At 43.7% G+C, this 7,124-nt stretch overlaps 1 non-coding gene across 1 annotated transcript; it reads left to right on the forward strand.

Annotated features, from left to right (window-relative positions):
- The first annotated feature begins 3,100 nt into the window (after positions 1-3,100).
- Positions 3,101-3,176, forward strand: trnaa-ugc (transfer RNA alanine (anticodon UGC)). Its single transcript has one exon. It is a non-coding gene; the product is annotated as a tRNA-Ala (tRNA).
- The last annotated feature ends 3,948 nt before the right edge of the window (positions 3,177-7,124 follow it).

The following is a 7,124-nucleotide window of genomic DNA, read 5'->3' on the forward strand; positions in this document are numbered from 1 at the left end:
AGCTCTCCAAACAGGTCAGGGATGAAGTTGTGGAGAAGTACAGATCAGGGTTGGGTTATAAAAAAATATCAGAAACTTTGAACATCCCACAGAGCACCATTAAATCCCTTATTAAAAAAATTGAAAGAATATGGCACCACAACAAACCTGCCAAGAAAGGGCCGCCCACCAGAACTCACAGACCAGGCAAGGAGGGCATTAATCAGAGAGGCAACAAAGAGACCAAAGATAAAACTGAAGGAGCTGCAAAGCTCCACAGTGGAGAATGGAGTATCTGTTCATAGGACCACTTTAAGCCGTACACTCCACAGAGCTGGGCTTTACAGAAGAGTGGCCAGAAAAAAGCCATTGCTTAAAGAAAAAAATAAGCAAACATGTTTGGTGTTCGCCAAAAGGCATGTGGGAGACTCCCCAAACATATGGAAGAAGGTACTCTGGTCAGATGAGACAAAACTGTAGCTTTTTGGCCATCAAGGAAAACGCTATGTCTGGTGCAAACCCAACACCTCTCATTGCCCAAAGAACACCATCCCCACAGTGAAGCATGGTGGTGGCAGCATCATGCTGTGGGGATGTTTTTCTGGTCAGAATTGAAGGAATGATGGATGGCGCTAAATACAGGGAAATTCTTGAGGGAAACCTGTTTCAGTCTTCCAGAGATTTGAGACTGGATCAGGGGTTCACCTTCCAGCAGGACAATGACCCTAAGCATACTGCTAAAGCAATACTCAAGTGGTTTAAGGGGAAACATTTAAATGTCTTGGAATGGCCTAGTCAAAGCCCAGAACTCAATCCAATTGAGAATCTGTGGTATGACTTAAAGATTTCTGTACACCAGCGGAAGCTGGAGCAGTTTTGCCTTGAAGAATGGGTAAAAATCTCAGTGGCTAGATCTGCCAGGCTTATATAGACATATCACAAGAGACTTGCAGCTGTAATTGCTGCAAAAGGTGGCTCTACAAAGTATTGACTTTGGGGGGGTGAATAGTTATGCATGCTCGTTTATTTCTTTTGTCTTATTTCACAAGAAAAAATATTTTGCATCTTCAAAGTTGTAGGCATGTTGTGTAAATCAAATGATACAAATCCCCCCAAAATCTATTTTAATTGCAGGTTGTAAGGCAACAAAATAGGAAAAATGCCAAGGTGGTAAATACTTTCGCAAGCCACTGTACACATGGAAGGTGAACTATGACATTAAAGCTTCCTCTCAAATTCCTCTGGTGATTATTCTTCCCCTGCAGGTAGGTAGATGCATCTGTATTCCACATACCCCTCCTCTCCAGGCATAAGTAATCACAGTAATAACAGTGGTAGTAAAATGACGTGTGCTTGTTCTCAAAGGGAAGAAATAAAACATTCACTGTTCACTTCACGCATCACAGCATCCTCTCTCTCACAGACCACCCTAGGTGTAGAATACAAAAGCAGGTAGGTTCTTTAATCTGAAGATTACGCGTTTGTGCGCGTGTGCATGTGTGGCGCAACAGCCTCATCCAGATCAGCTGTCCAGTCTAAAACAGCATGTAACTCATCTCCCAACCCTGGGAACTTTACCTGAGTGTATTCTACCTGTTCACAAGGGAGAGGAATACCAAATATGTGAAACATGTACCTTGACTCTGTGGGGGAGGATCTGACAACCACACGTCATTAGCCTATAGCGACAAATGTCAAATAGGCTGTCTTAGTTAAGCCCTCACACTGACAGACAGGCCGTCAACACACACACACACACACACACACACACACGCACGCCAGGGACTGACTGATATTACAGAGATTCTTTGCCAATCCAGAGTTATTACCTTTGGTATGCCCTGAAGGCAGCGTTTGACCCCACAGTAAATTAAATGTTATTTTAACTCCTAAGAGAAAGTTCACCCCCACCAATAAATAATACATTACATTTAGCAGACATTTACATTTTACGTATGGGTGGCCCTGGGAATCAAACCCATAACCCTGGAATTGCTAACGCCATGCTTTACCAACTGAGGCATACAGAACCAGAAATAGTAAGTACATTACCCCCTTATTTCAATGCATTACTTGTCTAATATGACAAATTTTTTAGGCTTAGATCCAATAAGATCAAGCGTTAACCTGCGATGTCAGAGGTGGAACTGCATTGGAGCCATCATGTCATATCAGTGAGAACCTGCTCTTGCAATCATTTGTTACAATCCACACCTACCCACTCCTGTTAAAAGTTCAAAATGAGAAAGTGTAGGCTATATAGAAATAATTACGCTCAAATTGAAAAATCATCCTTATTGAGGTGTAGATTACATCTTGCATTCCAGTGTTCGAACTTGTAAACAAGGCAGTATGGGATTTCTGTTAATGCTACTCTGTGCAGCTAATGGCAATGTCCGCTTTAGGTATAATACCGGGAGGCATTTGTGGATTTGACAGCTCTAACAACACTATCAAACAATCGCTATGCGCATGTTGACTAAAGCGGATCTGATTGAATCTAGCCCTTAGTCTAACTGAGACAAGAATAGAAGAGGTAGTTGACTGAAGAGAGTGTCTGTTTCCACAGCTTCCCCCGTCATTTGGTGCATTTCATTACAGGATTTACTCCATAGTTTTCAGGCAAAAGGCTCAGACTTTTCTGTTACCATCTACGCGGGATGGCACACTTGTCTCACTGGACCTGCTCTTACTTGGCACCAAAGCTGTCATTTACATAACAATGGCTGTGAACTTCAACACCTTTTCACAAAGCAACTGTTTTGATAATGCAGAGGTTGTTGATTCTGCGCTTCACAAGTCCTCACTGTCAGCCCTAGCTATGGAAACACAAGTTCCCTAGTATAACATTTATTTTATTTTACCAGTTAGGTCAGTTGAGAACAAGTTCTCATTTACAACTGCGACCTGGCCAAGATAAAGCAAAGCAGTGCGACCCAAACAACAACACAGAATTACACATGGGATAAACAAAACGTACAGTCAATAATAAGATAGATTTTTCTATGTATAGTGTGTGCAAATGTAGTAAGATTAGGGAGGTGAGGCAATACAATAGGCCATAGAGGCGATATAATTACAATTTAGTAATAACACTGGAGTGAAAGATGTGCAGATGATGGCCTCCCCTGTGGCTCAGTTGGTAGAGCATGGTGTTTGCAACGCCAGGGTTGTGGGTTCGATTCCCACGGGGGGCCAGAATGGGAAGAAAAAAAAAATGTATAAATTGAAATATATGCATTCACTACTGTAAGTTGCTCTGGGTAAGAGCGTCTGCTAAATGACTAAAATGTAATGATGATGTGCAAGTAGAGATGCTGGAGTGCAAGTAGAGCAAAAAAACTAAAACAATATGGTGATGAGGTAGTTGGGTGTGCTATTTACAGATGGGCTGTGTACAGGTACAGTGATCAGTAAGCTGCTCTGACAGCTGATGCTTAAAGTTAGAGAGGGAGATATAAGTCTCCAGCTTCCGTGATTTTTGCAATTCGTTCCAGTCATTGGCAGCAGAGAACTGGAAGGAAAGGTGGCCAAAGGAGGTGTTGGCTTTGGGGATGACCAGTGAAATATACCTGCTGGAGCGTGTGCTACGGGTGGGTGCTGCTATGGTGACCAGTGAGCTGAGATAAGGTGGGGCTTTACCTAGCAAAGACTTATAGATGACCTGGAGCCAGTGGGTTTGGCGACGAATATATAGCGAGGGCCAGCCAACGAGAGCATACAGGTTTCAGTGGTGGGTAGCATATGGGGCTTTGGTGACAAAACGGATGGCACTGTGATAGACTACATCCAGTTTGCTGAGTAGAGTGTTGGGGGCTATTTTGTAAATTACATCGCCGAAGTCAAGGATCGGTAGGATAGTCAGTTTTACGAGGGTATGTTTGGCAGCATGAGTGAAGGAGGCTTTGTTGCGAAATAGGATTGGTGATGCTTAATGTGAGTCTGGAAGGAGAGTTTACAGTCTAACCAGACACCTAGGTATTTGTAGTTGTCCACAGATTCTCAATCAGAACCGTGCAGAGCAGTGATGCTGGACACGCGGGCAGGTAAGGGCAGCGATCGGTTAAAGAGCATGCATTTAGGTGGAAAGCATGGCCAGCCGTAGAGAAATGCTTATTGAAATTATCGATTATCGTAGATTTACCGTTGGTGACAATGTTTCCTAGCCGCAGTGCAGTGGGCAGCTGGGAGGAGATGCTCTTATTCTCCATGGACTTTACAGTGTCCCACAACTTTTTGGAATTAGTGCTGCAGGATGCAAATTTCTGTTTGAAAAAGGTAGCCTTAGCTTTCCTAACTGACTATGTATATTGGTTCCTGACTTCCCTGAAAAGTTGCATTTCGCGGGGGCTATTCGATGCAAATGCAGTACGCCACAAGATGTTTGTGCTGGTCAAGGGCAGTCAGGTCTGGGGTGAACCAAGGGCTGTATCTGTTCTTAGTTCTACATTTCTTTAAAATGGGGCATACTTACTTAAGATGGTGAGGAAAACACTTAAAGAGCAACCAGGCATCCTCTCCTGACAGGATGAGGTCAATATCCTTCCAGGATGTAGGTGAGTGATCATAGGTTCCAATGAGCAGCAATAGGTGAGTCAGGGAGCCATTTGGTAGTTGCTATTACGATAGGCGAGCTGGAGACATGGCGATTCAGAAAGCTAGGGGGCCAGGGCTAGCAGATGGGTCTTTGGCGACGTCGCAACGGAAAAGCCTGTTGAAACCACCTCGGACGATTACGTTGGCAGACCAGTTGTGATGGATCGGCGGGGCTCCGTGTCAGCAATAAAGGGTCCAGGCCAATTGGCAAAAGAGGTATTGTAGCCCAATAATTAGCTGGTAGACCTTTTCAGCTAGCCAGGAGATGGGCCTAGCTTGAGGCTAGCTCAAGGCTAACTGGTGCTTGCTTCGGGATAGAGGTGTTAGCCAGCAGTAGCCACTTGGTTGCAGCTAGCTAGCTGCGATCATCCGGCGTAATGGTCCAGAGCTTGCGGCAGGAATCCGATGATGTGCTAAATGACTAAAATGTAGTGAAAAAGCAGTCCGATATTCTCTGGGTTGATATCGCGTTGTGCAGACTGGCAGGTATTGACTGAGATGATACTGGCTGGTGTCTGAGTTAACGGTGAAGACAACTAGCAGTGGCTAACTGACTACTAGCTAGTTAGCTGGCTAGCTCCTGATGGAGGTTCTGGTTCGAAAGTATAAAAATAGCAGATCCGTACCACATTGGGTGAGGCGGATTGCAGGAAAGTATATTCAGTTCATAGATGGAAAGTGAGATTAAAATAGATACAAAATATATACAAAAGAAACGTGGAAAGCGACTATTTACATGAGACAAGACAAACACACGTCCGACTGCTACGCCATCTTGGGTTCTGGCCCAAGGTGTATACATAAAGGTGTATACAAGAGATCACCATGATGTCCCAATAGCAAGAAAATGTTGTTCCGGGTGGAGAAAGTTGCATTCTGTGCATGGTTCTCTGCATGGCTGTGCTCTGTATTTGCAAATCAGTAATTATGTAATGTAGTTGAAAGTACAGTAAGGAGCTGGCAAAATCAACTTTCCAATAACATGATTCATTGTCAGTGTCGTGGTGCTATCTCAATTATCCAGCAGGTGACGGTAGTGAGCCACTACCTACATTACCTGCCTTTGTGAGGTTAGTGCGGCATGTCAAACGGTTTGTTCACAATAAATGTTCTGTTTAACATTAACTCTCAAATTGCAATGATTAACTTTACATGTTGACATGTAGGCTATGGCTTATGCCAAACAAGTAGCTAGCTAGTACACTTCCTGATCACTTCATTGCTCCAGCTCAGCAACTAACACATGGCAGTGTATGGAATCAACGCTATCAGGTGAGGAAATATTTGTGTGCAGTTGTAGCTACCAAGCCAGCTTATTCATTGAAAATGAGGGTTGTCTTTGCCTGCTAATGTGACATGACCGACATCCGCATTCATCCATGCCTGCAAGATAGTCAAGGTAATGCCAATGGTTGAGGTAGGGATAGCCAGGTAGCGCACCCACTGGCAGGCAGCTTGTGGTCATTCAGTGTTCAAACAAGATAGCTGAAAATCATTTGGGGGCTACATAAATGGAACAGAATAGCTGTCTATCCAACGTTGCAATTAGAGCTAGCTGGCTACAGTACTAGTTTGGACACACCTACTCATTCAAGGGTTTTTCTTTATTTTTACTATTTTCTACATTGTAGAAAAATAGTGAAGACATCAAAACTATGAAATAACATATGAAATCATGTAGTAACAAAACAAATCAAAATGTATTTCATATTCTTCAAAGTAGCCACCCTTTGCCTTTGACAGCTTTGCACACCCTTGGCATTCCCTCAACCAGCTTCACCTGGAATGCTTTTCCAACCATCTTGAAGGAGTTCCCACATATGCTGAGCACTTGTTGGCTGATTTTTCTACACTCTGCAGTCCAACTCATCCCAAACCATCTGAATTGGGTTGAGGTCGGGTGATTGTGGAGTCCAGGTCATCTGATGCAGCACTCCATCACTCCCCTTCTTGGTCAAATAGCCCTTACACAGCCTGGAGGTGTGTTGGGTAATTGTTCTGTTAACAAAAAAAAAAGTTAGTCCCACTAAGCGCAAACCAGATAGGTTGGCGTATCACTGCAGAATGCTGTGATAACCGTGTTGGTTAAGTGTGCCTTGAATTAAAAATAATAATTACAGACAGTGTCACCAGCAAAGCACCCCCACACCTCCTCCATGCTTCACGGGGGGAACCACACATGCAGAGATCATCTGTTCACCTACTCTGCGTCTCACAAAGACACGGCGGTTGGAACCAGAAATCTCAAAGTTGGACTCATCAGATCAAAGGACAGATTTCCACCGGTCTAATGTCCATTGCTCATGTTTCTTGGCCCAAGCAAGTCTCTTCTTATTATTGTTGTCCTTTATTAGTGGTTTCTTTGCACCAATTCGACCATGAAGGCCTGATTCACGCAGTCTCCTCTGAACAGTTCATGTTGAGATGTGTCTGTTACTTGAACTCTGAAGCATTTATTTGGGCTGCAATTTCTGAAGCTGGTAACTATAATGAATTCATCCTCAGCAAGAGAGCTAGTTCCATCATAGTGCTTGATGGTTTTTGCGACT

This window comes from Salmo salar, chromosome 09, assembly GCF_965601325.2.
Source record: "Salmo salar chromosome 09, fSalSal1, whole genome shotgun sequence".
In the NCBI taxonomy this organism is placed as follows: Eukaryota; Metazoa; Chordata; class Actinopteri; order Salmoniformes; family Salmonidae; genus Salmo; species Salmo salar.